General features: G+C 40.4%; 1 protein-coding gene across 5 annotated transcripts in view; it reads left to right on the forward strand.

The window, feature by feature from the left end:
- The window catches only part of LYPD6 (LY6/PLAUR domain containing 6), a 116428-nt gene that overhangs the window by 10240 nt on the left and 93017 nt on the right, over positions 1 to 13171 (forward strand). For 2 of the 5 annotated variants that reach the window (XM_061199983.1, XM_061200011.1), the window contains exon 2: positions 10500 to 10579. The exons of the other annotated variants lie outside the window; for them this stretch is intronic. The gene's annotated coding sequence lies outside the window, so the exon portion shown is untranslated. The remainder of the gene's footprint in view (positions 1 to 10499; positions 10580 to 13171) is intronic. 5 annotated transcript variants of the gene reach the window in all.

The raw sequence follows: 13171 nt of genomic DNA on the forward strand, positions 1-13171 counted from the left end.
TTAGTTTTTCTTGTCTTGTTAAAAAAGTTGGAATTAGTTGTACGCATTTAATTATATTTTTATACTCTAAATTGAGTTTTGAAATTTGGTGAACAATTTGTAACTATTTTTTTCCTAAGTGATAATATACATATTATCATATTGGCTTGATTCATAAGACTTTCCTCACCTCCTTGCATTGTCTCCGCAAGGATTCCAAGCTGCGCTGTGCCTAGATTTTTGAATTCAGCTTTCTCATTTTTAGAGGCTGACTTTTCTCTTCCTTTAAACATACGAACAGAGCTTTTAGTTCATTGCGCGTTGCAAGCCCTGGCACAGACTAGGTGCTCAGCAGATATCTGATGAGCAGAGATTCTCCCTAGTCCATCAGTGTTTGCTGAATAAATGAACAGATTAGTTAACGAGCAGTGCTTCCTGTTAATTGTCACCACTGTCATTCCAGTAATGTAACCATTACCTACCATACAAGGCTGTTTTTCTTAACAATTAAAAGTAAATTTTTTATAACCCACCAACATGATGCTAATTAGTGTTTAATGTTCATTTTCCTGCTTCGAAATATACTCAGATAAAAGAATTCTACTCAGAAAGTTTTGCACAGATTTCACAAAACTGAACAGATGTAGCTGGTTCTGTACCACAGAAGCTCAGTGAACTTTGGAGGAGACCCGAGTCTTCTCACATAGGAATGAGATGCTCTCTGTGGGACTGAACCCAAGTGCCTTAAAACCACTAAGTAGGGTTTGTTTTGGCGTGTTACAGCATTCCCCCTTTGGAATGTTCAGTCAGTTTAGGGATGCTGATTTCCATAAAGCTTTCAGCATAAACTTCATCTTATGTGAAAAAGAATTTGGTTTGCATTTGGTCTGTACTTGATTGTTGATGCTTTATAGCTGTACTCTGGATGTGTAGAAAGATTGAGTCTTCCTAGCCATTTTTTAGACTTCTTGACTAGTAGGTCTCCTTCGTTAAAGATTAGTTGTTTGAAAAAGGAAACAGACTCACAGATATAGAGAACAAACAAATAGTGGTTATCAGTGGGGAGAGGGAGTGGGGGAGGGGAAAGACAGGGGTAGGGGATTGAGGTACAAACTATTATGTATAAAATAAATAAGCTACAAGGTTATATTGCTCAACACAGGGACTATAGCTAGTATTTTATAATAACTATAAATGCAGTATAACCTTTAAAAATTGTGAATCACTATGTTGTACACCTGTACCATATAATATTGTACATCAGCTATAGCTCAATAAAGAAAAGAGATGATAGGGTATATATCCTTCTCTTTTGAAACAGGAGGGGGGAAGTCTCCTCCTTTCTCTGTTGCTTTCCTCCAATATCCGTAATTTCCTACCAATTTGTCTAGGGCTTTACCAGCATCACCACTTGGCAAAGTGAAGTTGATTTATGAAAAGCACTTGCTTATTTTAATAATCAAGCTAATGATAAAAGAACTCAAATGACTTGTTTTGGGGCTTGGCATTGAAGTTGATATTATCTGCTGTAATCTACCCAACAAATGACAGTACTAAGGTTTCCTTTCCCATCTTTTTTGAGCAGGTGTTTGTGTCATTTTTTTTGGCAGCACTGAAGAAACTGTCTCTTACTGAGCTTTAGTTTGAATAGCTTTGAAATCTTGAAAAAATAATTACATCTTTTAATACTGCATCAACACTGTCTACATTTAATGTGTCCCAAAATTTGAATGACTGAATATTTTATACTTGCCAATGCAAACACGGCAATAATTAAGCAACAAGTACTTCTTTTCTGGGCCCTACCCAAAGATATAAAAAGAAAGGGTAAGACATGGGAACTGTCCTCATAGAACTTGGAATGGCTTCTCTCTCTGTCTGTCTTGAAATATTTGAGAACGAACTCATGCCAATCACAGTTCAAGGTGGAAACACAATAGTGAATGAAGTAATAAGCAAAAGTCTTTGGGGCTAAAGCAGTAAATAAGACTTACAAAAATCCCTGTCCTCATAGAGCTTACATTCTAGAGGGGTAGGGGCAGAAGATAAGGACATAAATAAGAAAATATGCGGTATGCCAGATGGTGATAAGTGCTATGGAGAAACTAAAGTGAGGAAGAGGGAGAGGGAATGTCAGAGGTGAGTGGGAGGCAGTTGGCAACTTTAAATATAATGGTCATGGAGACCCCGCTGTGAAGGTGGCATGTGAGCACCTAGACCAGGTAAGAGAGAGAGCCTTGGGGACCTCTGCAGGAAGAGCCTTCCAGGCAGAAATGCAAAGGTGCTACAGTGGCATCATGAAGTCACTGGCTCTCAAAACAGCAAGGAGACCAGTGGTGGGAGTGGAATAAGCTGGGGGGAGAGTAGTAAAAGGTCAGAGACATAAGGCGGCAGCCCTTCCATCAGGCAGAGCCTTTAGAAGTTATCTGGGAGATGTTTCCTCCTTCCCTCCCTCTTCCTTCCCCCCTTCCTTCCCCTCTTCCTTCCTTCCTCCCTCCCTCCCTCCCTCTCTTTCTCCCTCTCTTTCTCTCTCTCTTTCTCTTTCTTTCTTTCTTTCTTTCTTTCTTTCTTTCTTTCTTTCTTTCTTTCTTTCTTCTTCCTTCCTTCCTTCCTTCCTTCCTTCCTTCCTTCCTTCCTTGGGACTGAGTGAGTTGGGGAGCCATTGGCAGAATTTGCACCAAGGAATGACCTGATTAAATGTATGATTTAAAAGATCACTGGCTACTGTAAGAATCAATAATAGGAAGGAGGGGGCAAGGCTGAAGGAGGCTACTGCAGTAATCCAGAGGATACTGGCTTAGACCCAGGTGGTTGCAGTAGAGGTGGCGTAAAGGGGCATCCTTTGTCTGTTTGGAAAGAGTGGAGGAGACAGGATTTACTGAAGGTTAGGATGTGGGGCATGAGTGAGAAAGCAGGGTCCAAGATGGTTCCAAGGTTTGGGACCAGATAACTGAAAGGGTGAGACTGTCATGTATTGAGATGGGAAGGCTGAGGAGGAGCAGGTTTGGAAGAGGATTCGATCAACTTGGGACACCTTACATTTGAGATGCCTATCAGACTTCCACATGGAGACAGGGAGTCAGTGGTTGAGGGTGTGACTATGAGTTCAGAGGAGAGATCTGGGCTGAAGATATAACTGGGGGACTTCACTATGTCTGCAAAAGCCATGAAACGGGAGCTGATCCATAAGCATGAGGAGATCAGATTGGCCTGTCAGAGCAGAGTGAACACAAGTAAATGGCAGTTGTAGGGTCCTTTATTTTTTGCTACAGCTGTTTGAGAGGAGTTAGGAATGTGTGGGCCAGAAGAGATGAAACAGCTTTCATGGAGTATGTGAGAATAGAACTGGTCTTTGCAGATGGATAATATTTGGAGGGGTAGAAATAACGAGGGGAGGACATTTGGTTAAAAGGTATGAGAATTAAACACACCACAGCCCCTTAGCAGGAAGGTAGTAAGGGAAAACATACCAAGATCACGGTAGAATTTTCTCGCTCGCGGAAGGGGTGGGACTTTAGTCTCTGTTCAGTCTATTTCTCAGGATCACGATACGCAAATGATAGAGTTTTGAGTCCCATTAAAATCTTGAGTGTTTCCCGGCACTTGAGCAACAGCTTCTCCCCTTATCCTTGCAGCTGGTGCTGCCTTATATTTTGTAGTAACTTGAAACTGACATGTGGGGAATTTTAAGTACATCTCTTATCAAAACAGTTGTTTCACAGACTTTATAGACTATCGGGAGGTCAGCTCGTCTTTCAGAAAGCAGCTTGGAATTTGAATTTAGTTCCTCTCATAATTTTATGTTCTCCAAAGTCACTGTGTGGGAAATTTAAAATTTATTAGCAACTTTCTCTTGTTCTTGGATCTTAGAGAGATGGCAGTTTCAGTAAACCTGAAAAAATTGTATGCTGTGTTACCTAGAGGCAGATTATTGAACAACTTCACTTGCCTGGTGATAAATCTAAGGCATGTAAGTATTTTAACGCTTTCATTGGAATTTTGGAGTCATATTTTATAAAGGAAAAAAAAAGCCTTCTTTTTTGATGCAAAATGATAATTAAAACAAAAGCGAACTTCATAAAATAATACAAAGGATGCCAACTTCAGAACAAATGATTAGAAAAATTTTGCCTCTTGTTCCCTCTCCCTCTACTTTTTACTAGAATCTAGATGAGGATCAAGTCTCATTTTTATTCTGGGTAAAAGTTTCTCATGGAGTTGGGAAAGCTGAGGACTTCAGCAGAACCCCCTGAAGTAAGAGCAAGTTGTGTATTTCTTTGTTCATTTTAGTTAAAGAATGCCTTTAAAACAATGTCTTGTTAGTGGTTTGGCATAACCTTGGGTGACATTTCTGTATCCCCACTTTTTCTTTGGGTTTCAGGGAGGTACAGAGCACAGCTCCAGCAGGCTGTGACAGTTTATGAAGCCCCCTAGGTGTTGGCTGGAGAGCAGCATCAGTGAGCAGCCCAGTGGACCCTCAAGCACTGTCCAGTAGAATGTTCTAGTCTCTCTCGTGGTGACAGAAATATTCTGTGTCTGCACTGGCCAATATGGAAGCATTAGCCGCATGTGGCCACTGAGTTACTGAAATGTGGCTGGTGCAGCTGAGAAACTGAATTTTAAATTTTATTTAATTTTAATTTACTCAAATTTAAGTGGCCACATGTGGCTAGTGTCTGCTGACTTGGACAGCACAGCCAAGCTGACGGCTGGTCTTGGGCTTGCTGGAGCGTGGAGTGGGCAGATGCTCACGCTGTCCTTGCTGGGTCCTCTCCGCCACCCTGGTGAGTGTCCACAAGCATATCTTTCTCATCTACACACAGCCCCCAGAGTTGCTTCTAGTGACTGGAGACAGGACAGGACTTTGTGAAATACCTCCTCACTGTCCTTCCCGGGAGTGGGGAGAAGGAATATAAACAGGCAGAGTGATGTTGGAAGAGATGAGATCACTGTTATGGTCTTAAAGACCTTTGATATTAAAAAGTATATTAAGAATAACCTATTAAAATCATTGAATATTTTATAACTGATTATGAAAGAGAATTATCCTGGGGAGTAGATTTTAGAGGTAACACTGTGAGATAATCATCTCACCAGTGTTTTGAAAGTAGGGATTCTGTGAGTGACCCACTTTCTTTCCTTGAGGAGGGTTGCTCATTTATGAGTGCTCTTACGGTTTTTTTTTCATTTTTTATTTAAAAGTTTTTTTTCAGTTTAGGAAATCATTTTAATAATTCTTCTTTTATTAATATTATACCTTTGTGAATAAGACTTACAGAATATATATATTTTAACTTATTTCTTTTTAAAAAATTTTTATTGGAATATTGTTGATTTAAAATGTTGTGTTAGTTTCTGCTGTACAGCAAGATGAGTCAGTTATACATATACATATATCCACTCTTTTTAAGATTCTGTTCGCATACAGATCATTACAGAGTATTGAGTAGCGTTCCCTGTGCTATACAGTAGGTCCTTATTAGTTATCTATTTAATATATAGTAGTGTGTATATGTCAATCCCAATCTCCCAGTTTATCCCTCCCCCCGCTTCCCCTCTGGTAACCATAAGTTTGTTTTCTATATCTCTAACTCTATTTCTGTTTTGTAAATAAGTTCATTTTTACCTTTTTTTTTAGATTCCACATAGTGCGATACATACACCATTGGTATTTATGCGAAAACACATAGCAGGCCTTCAATAATCCACTCTTGAATAACACCATTGGTATCAATACTGTTGATAAATACCAATGGTGTGTGTATTGCTCTGGGTGAGGATTATTAAGGAGAGGGATACAGAGCACAGGATGTTAAAATGACTAAGGTAGGGCCACTGTAGGGCAAGAAGAAGGGTCGAGTATGTGACCAGGACCCCAGTGGGCCCAGCCTCAGAACTCTCAGTTGGCATGTTGGTGTTATGAAGTGTAGTGCATTAAAATTATACTCCTGGGTCCCGATGGGCGGTAGATGTGAGAGAGGAAGGAAGGCTTTTGCCTCTCAATGATCAGTTTTCACCTCGGAGGAATTCCACACGCTAGCAGTCTTACCTCTGCAGTGAGGAGCCGTCCCAGTTGAATTTGTGGAGAAAGGTTTTTAAAAAGATTTGTTGATTGATATTTCTGTGGTTATACTGTTACTCTCTCTCTTAAAACCAAATGGAGCCTATGTGCCAGGGACTGTGCTTCACTTGCCATCTAAGTGATGAGGAAAAAAATGTGTACACAGGGACTTCCCTGGTGGCGCAGTGGTTAAGAATCTGCCTGCCAACGCAGGGGACACGGGTTCGAGCCCTGCCCTGGTCTGGGAAGATCCCACATGCCGCGGAGCAGCTAAGCCCGTGCACCACAACTACTGAGCCTGCGCTCTAGAGCCTGTGAGACACAACTACTGAGCCCGTGAGCCACAACTACTGAGCCCGCGAGCCACAACTACTGAAGCCCACGCGCCTAGAGCCTGTGCTCCACAATAAGAGAAGCCACCGCAATGAGAAGCCCGCACACCGCAACTAAAGCCTGCACGCAGCAACAAAGACCCAATGCAGCCAAAAATAAATAAATAATTAATTAATTTAAAAAAAAATGTGTACATGGATGAAGAAAACTAACAATAAAACACGCTGTGAGATAGATTCCCCAATGTGTGGTCAGACAGTGAATGCGTATCCCCCCGCACTTGTCCTCAAAGACATAGAGGGCCGTCGGGTGGAAGAGGTACTACACTTCCCCTCCGGGGCTCCAGAAGGCAAAACTGGTGGTTATTTTCTAATTAAATAAATGGTTTTTGAAGGCCTGTTTGTGCAGAGCTCTCTGGTGAGGGAGAATGATTTAGGGCAGGAAAGCTTAGCAGAAGATGAAGATGTGACAGTGGCTGCCAGTTGTGGGGAGATTCATTTCAGTCGAGAGAAGAGAAAGCTTCAGGAAATAGAAGAGGCGGCTATGAGGGGATTAGCCCCCTTCGCTGGAGGTGTCCCCAAAGAGACTTCCTGGACATTGAATGGAAAAGAGGGGACTTGTGCTTGTAGGGCAGGGGTCAGCAAACTACTGACCTTGAGCCAAATCCTCTCCTTGCCTCTTTTTATAAATAAAGTTTTATCAGAACCCAGCCATGCCGGTTTAAGCGTGCAAGGCTGCTTTCACACTGCAACGGTAGAGGTGAGTAGTGACAAGACCACACGACCTACAAAGCCTAAATTATTTACTATCTGCCCCTCTATAGGAGAAGTTTGAGGGCCCTAAAGAGGATCAGATGCAGTGATACGTAAAATCCTTCTTAATTCTCCGAATGTAAGGGATTCAGACAAGAAACAAGCCTGTGGGAAGTGTGGAGAAGGGTTCCTGTGAGAGACGGACCTTGAAGGATATTCTTTCTGGTCCTGGCAGAGAAGGCCATTCCATATGACTACTTGCGCAGATCTCCAGGGGAGTAAGTCAGTGTACCTGGGATGCTGCCAACAGACTCATTCCAACATCCACCCATTCATTTGTTTGTTCGTTCATTGATTCATTCATTCATTCATTCTTTTTGCCTCTAGCACATTGTTGGCTGGTGTAGACAGTAATCTAAACCATTTCTCTGCTTGCTCTTGGTAAAGTAAGCACAAACTCTGGCATGAGCTGTTGGCATTTTGATAAGAACTTTGCCAGTATGGAAATGCTCATTAAGTTCAATGTTTATAATCGAGTTTTATGGAGTTATTTTATTTTAAGTATCATAGTCTCACCTAGACATAACTTAGAATTTATTCACGTGTTTGGCTTAATTGTAGGATGTAAGAAGTGGTTGTTCCAAAATGAAAACCTCACTGTATTGGCAGGAGATGCAGCTCGTGGTGTTAAGGATAGGATGCACATTACAATTCATGCCTTTTTAATTGATAAGCCTTTAAGGCTTCTGGAAGCTTTTAAAAGTTGTTTTGTCAACATTAGACCAGCTGCTGTGTAATTATGGTAGCTCTTCTTGCAGTTAAATTCTTTTAGTAACCTGTTCAATCTGCCGATGCCAAAGTGCTTTGAACCTGTGATATATACTATAGAGAGCTTTTGTTTTTACTTACAGATGGTTGTACCGTTTTCTGGGCAACTCTGTAGAATTTTCACAGAAATTTTAAAGATGAATTACTTCAAATGGGAGGCAAATGAATTAAAACATCAGGTTACCCCTCCCCCTATAAAAATTGTTCATATGTGACTTGAGTTTTGAACTTGACTCATAACAACGTAAATATGCTCATTAAAAAAAAAAAAATCTGCTCCTTGAAACGTTTTAAAGGCTCTTTTCACTGACTCTCCAGCTTGTAAATCAAAACTTTCTGGCACCAGATGATGGTAAAAGCAGTGGAGCTTGTGACAAAGATCGTTGCTTAAGGAGGAACCAGGCGCGGTGGTTCTGCCCTCTGTGCAGGGGACTGAAGCTTCACTCAGAAAACCAAATGCGACTTTAGCAGTGTGTTTTGCTATTTTTAAAAGCAGTTCTATCCTGAAGTCTGGCACAAGAAGGTATAACTAGGTAGGGACTGGTGTCAGAAAGATGCAAACAGAAGATCCTGTGCTTCTTTCCTCCTGGTCCCCTGTCCTCCCCACGTGCTTTGTGCACCATATCTATGGACAGATCACACTGGTGCTTAAGGCAGGTAAGAGGCGGGGTGGTGATGCTGGTGGCCATGGAGGTTGCTCCTGTTAGCTCAGGCCATTTAGGTCACTTCTTCCCTATGGCATTTTAAGAGAATAAGGCAAAGCCTTTTAAAATAGAGGCACAGAGCATCAGCACCTGGAGGAACAAGAGACTTAAATGGGGCCACAGCTGGCTCTTTCTGGCCCCTTGGTCCCCTGTGTGTTAAGGAATGCATCTATGTTGGTGGAAAGCTGTGAAGTGAGTCCCTCAACCACTGTGCTCACCCTTCCTCTCCGCTTTGTGGTACAAGGGGTCTGGGAGAGAAATTGACCCTTTACTGTATGAAAAAGCCAGTCTGTTTCAAGTTTAAATAGATGTTCAGGAGTGTTAATAATTTGCAAAATCTGGAGAAGAAGCTCTCCTGGACAGTATTGCCTTTTATAATGGTAGAGTCCGCTAAAAACTGTCTCTTCCGCTCACTCACTCAGGAAGTGACGGTTTGTTTGCCTTGGGAGCTCTTGAGCCCTGAGAACTGACAGATTTGGGAGGTTTGAGGACCCATGGACAGTTAGCTGTAGGGTATTTGTGTGTTTTGAAGTAGCCGTTGAGACACTGTTCTGAAGAGAACTAGAATTTGTTTAATTAAAAGTTGCCTAAATTAATTATATTTTTCCTGTGGGACAAAACTCATTCCTGGTAAATGGCTTCATCTTTTCAAAGTAATACTGAATGTTAATTCAGAGTGTTTTTAATATTTCAGGCTGATAGAATAGGCTACCCAGATGTGACCAAGAAAACTAGCATGAGTCTCAGTGTTCTACCTCTAAATATCAAGACTTGTTAATATCATTATGCATTTTTTTGTGACATTACTTTTTGCTAAGGTACATAGTTTACATTGATATGATAGGAATTAAATCTGCCTTCAAGTGTCTACTCTAATTGCTTGCATGAGACCTGGTCTTCTAATCAATCTTATCACATCAACATGTTCTATGCTTTCACCTATAATGCTTATCACATTAGCATTTTATATGCTTTCTCAAAGTCTTGCATATAGTTTTAGAAAATTATAAACTTTTGAAATTTCTCTGAGGGCTGCAAAATTGTTCTTGTTACTCCTCCACAGTAATCTCACATTATCTCTCGATGGCACTGAATCAGGGAGAGCAGATGTTGGCTTTAACTTCTGGTGCTAAGACATAATAGGCATAAACCTACATGCATATATATATGTACATATATACATACACATGAGTAATCAGTTCCCAAAGAACCCCACAATCAGCAAGACAAAGGACTTGTGCACGCTCAGATGGCTGTGGAGTCATGGAGATCTTTCCTTCTCAAGCTACTCATCCCTCTAAGTCTCCTATTATAGTCAAAGGTACTCAGGCATAAAATCTTTTTATTATTTTTATCAAGTATTTAGATTCTTGTTTACAAACAGCAAAAACCAACTCAAATTAATTTAGGAAAATTTAATTTTCAAGGATTATCTCATATGTGGAGGAGAATGGATCTTTTTCTTACCCCTAACTTACTCTTTTTGGACTCGATAATGATTTGCCTCTGCACTCTGGGTCTGTGTGCTTGAGTAAGAGTACATTTTTATGTTGTTGGACTCTGCCACCCCTCCCTTACATGAATAAATGGAGAATAATTGAAGGAAGAGTCAGACAGTGAAACTGCTGGTAGACCAAGGCTATAGCTGGGTCTCACCAGCAGGAATGTGAATGTATCCAATACTCTCTCCCCATCTCTTGATTTCTCTCACCTCGTTGGTTTCATTCTTTCTTACTGCAGCCCAGGTGTAGAGAAGGTGACCGCAAATGCTCCTGAGATATAGGCATCTCATATTTTATGCCACTATGTGGGACTGACTCATGCTCTCTCTTTGATTCCCAGAATCAATAATCCTGAAGAATAGAGCTGATTGGCCCAGCCTGGGACAGATGTCAACTTAGACCAATCAGCTGTGGCTGCGGGTAGGACCACACTGTACAATACTTGTCATTGGGCTCCTTTCCTATGTATTGGTAAAAGGAGAATCAATGAAGCTTGAAACATATGAGATGTTTTCCTTGCCCATATGTGGGCACATCACCTTTTTCTTACCAACCATGACTGCTGACCTCTTCCAGATGCCTACTTTTTCCCGTCACTTCTGCTTTGCCTGCCATTGCTTTTCATGGTTTGGTGAAGAACCTGGGATGAGACATAGTGTGGACAGAAGGAGAGTTCCTGGGTTAGTGATTTAGAGCAGGTCTCTTCTGGTCTTTTCCCTTGAGCCCCAGTGATACTCCTCTTCCTTTTCAGAATGCAGAGAGAAGTGGCAGCTTGGGAGAAGGCAGATGAAAAGGTCAAATGATGAAGCTCACAGTGTGCTTTTGGCCCAGGAGATAATGCCCTTTTCTAAAGGCTAAATGTTTTCTCAGGATGAATAGATCAGTCATGAGTCCAAAATTTCATGACTACCTTAGGAGATATTTGATTCTTTATGTATGTATAACATATGTATAATAGTTGGAGAAAATGTACTTTGGGTTTTGACTTATTTCCTAATTTGTTTTCATTACCCAAATTCATTTGCACATATTTTTTAGGCTAAGAAAGTTTTCCAAACCCATTTAACGTGTAACTTTTCAAAAGTTTACTGGGATCCTCTGTGTGTTCACTTAAATAGAAGTCATTCTTTTGTTCCCCCAAGTTAATGGTGCTAACTCACTTACGTTCTGCTTCTGACAGCCATTTGGCAGTAATGCATCCCCAGAGGAATTGCAGTTGATTTCTAAATCTTGTGTTTTCAGTTGCTGCCTAGTTATCCCACCCTGATTGGCATTTAACCATTGAATTAGATTTTTCTCCTACTGAAGAGAGCTGTATGAGCTTTAACTTCAAGTGCCTATATCACAGTCTGATGTTTGCATCATAATTGACACTGAGTAAGCAATTTTTGCTGGAAAAGGCCTTATCTCCTAAGACTGAGGGAGGATTTAGACACATTTCCCTGACACTCTTTTGCAGGGTTCATTTGAGTGTGCTTCGGGGTGGCTCTGTAGGCGAACACATTAATAACAATCTCACCCAGCACACGTTAACATGCTTATTGCTTTATTTCTGCCGTCAGTGGTGATCATATTCCCTGAGAGCTGTTTCTCAGGGCTTGTTGACTGATATGGCCATAAATATATCCCTGAAGGGTAAAGCTGTAGCTGTTTCAGCACACATGGAACAAAAATAAATGTCCCACTGTTTTAGTATTACAAATTATAATCCTATTGCGGCATGAAATTTAAGATGGTGATAGTTTAATTTCTACTCTTTGTTTTTGACGTAATGGCAGAATAAATAGAATTTTAAAATTTTAATCAAATAAGTTTTGCTGACCATATTGTGTGCGTGGTTCATTCTTTGCCCCTTAAGTCATGGAATATTTTATATTTCAAAAACAGCACTACCTTTGGACATTCTTACCTTTAATTATTGATAGTAAATAAACAAAAATTGTTCTCTGGGCCTATAAATGGATTTTGAGGAAAAGAATATATCTTTGCCTTAGAGAGACCGAATAATTAACTTGATGTTTCTTCTATCACCATGTTCATTCATTCAGTCAACAAATATCATTTGGGTACCTGCCTGTTCTACCTCTGGAAACTTAAAACTAGGGAAACTTAAAACTATAAGACACTTCCAATAAAGAGTTATAGACGTCATGATAGAAGGTGCCATGGGACACAAAGGAGGGAGCAGTCAGTTGAGATCAGGGAAGGCTTAACTAGAAAATGACAGCTGAAGGGGGCCATCTGCCCTGGGGAGGACAAGAAGGAAGAAGGAAGACTGTGAACTGAAACACAGGCATAAAGCAGAAAGCAGCATGGTCAACTGAAGGAGGTCATGTATTTGAATAAGATTAGGATGAAGGGCATGTGTAGCTAGATGTGGGACACAAAAAAGGTAGGATAGAGGCCTAACCAGATATAACCAGTATATATATATTTTTTATATATTTTATGTATATATAAAATATATGTATCTTAGTTGGACACACACGTGTATACATATATACACATACACACATGTACGTGCATACATGCATATACATGTATACACATATGTAGGAACATATGTGTGTGTATCCAATTATGGAATATTGATTTTATTTTAGGTATTAGTATTTTTCAGTCTTTTGTTATCTGTTCCTAAACTTAAGAGGAATATAAATATTCCTGTCATTCTACCTGGGGAAGTATAAGAATCTTGGGAGGTAGTGGAAAAGGGTAGTTTCATAATTTGAAAAACCCACAAGATGACTGTGCAAAGTCCCTATGTCCACCCCACTGAGAATTACAGCTAAACTCAGTGCAAGCCACTGAAGAGTTTTACATGGGGGCTTATAGTGTCTTTTAATATTAGTGACCTCATTAGAGTACTATCTCAATTTACTATTCTTTAAATAAAAGACTTTAAAAATTAGTTGCTTGCCTCCTCCATCTCTAGGCTCTCATAATCCCCCATGTAAATTTTCAGTATCCAATAAGAGAACTCATTTGTTCTCCTGTTGGCACAAACACATT

The sequence above is a fragment of the Eubalaena glacialis genome, chromosome 1 (assembly GCF_028564815.1).
Source record: "Eubalaena glacialis isolate mEubGla1 chromosome 1, mEubGla1.1.hap2.+ XY, whole genome shotgun sequence".
Taxonomy (NCBI): Eukaryota; Metazoa; Chordata; class Mammalia; order Artiodactyla; family Balaenidae; genus Eubalaena; species Eubalaena glacialis.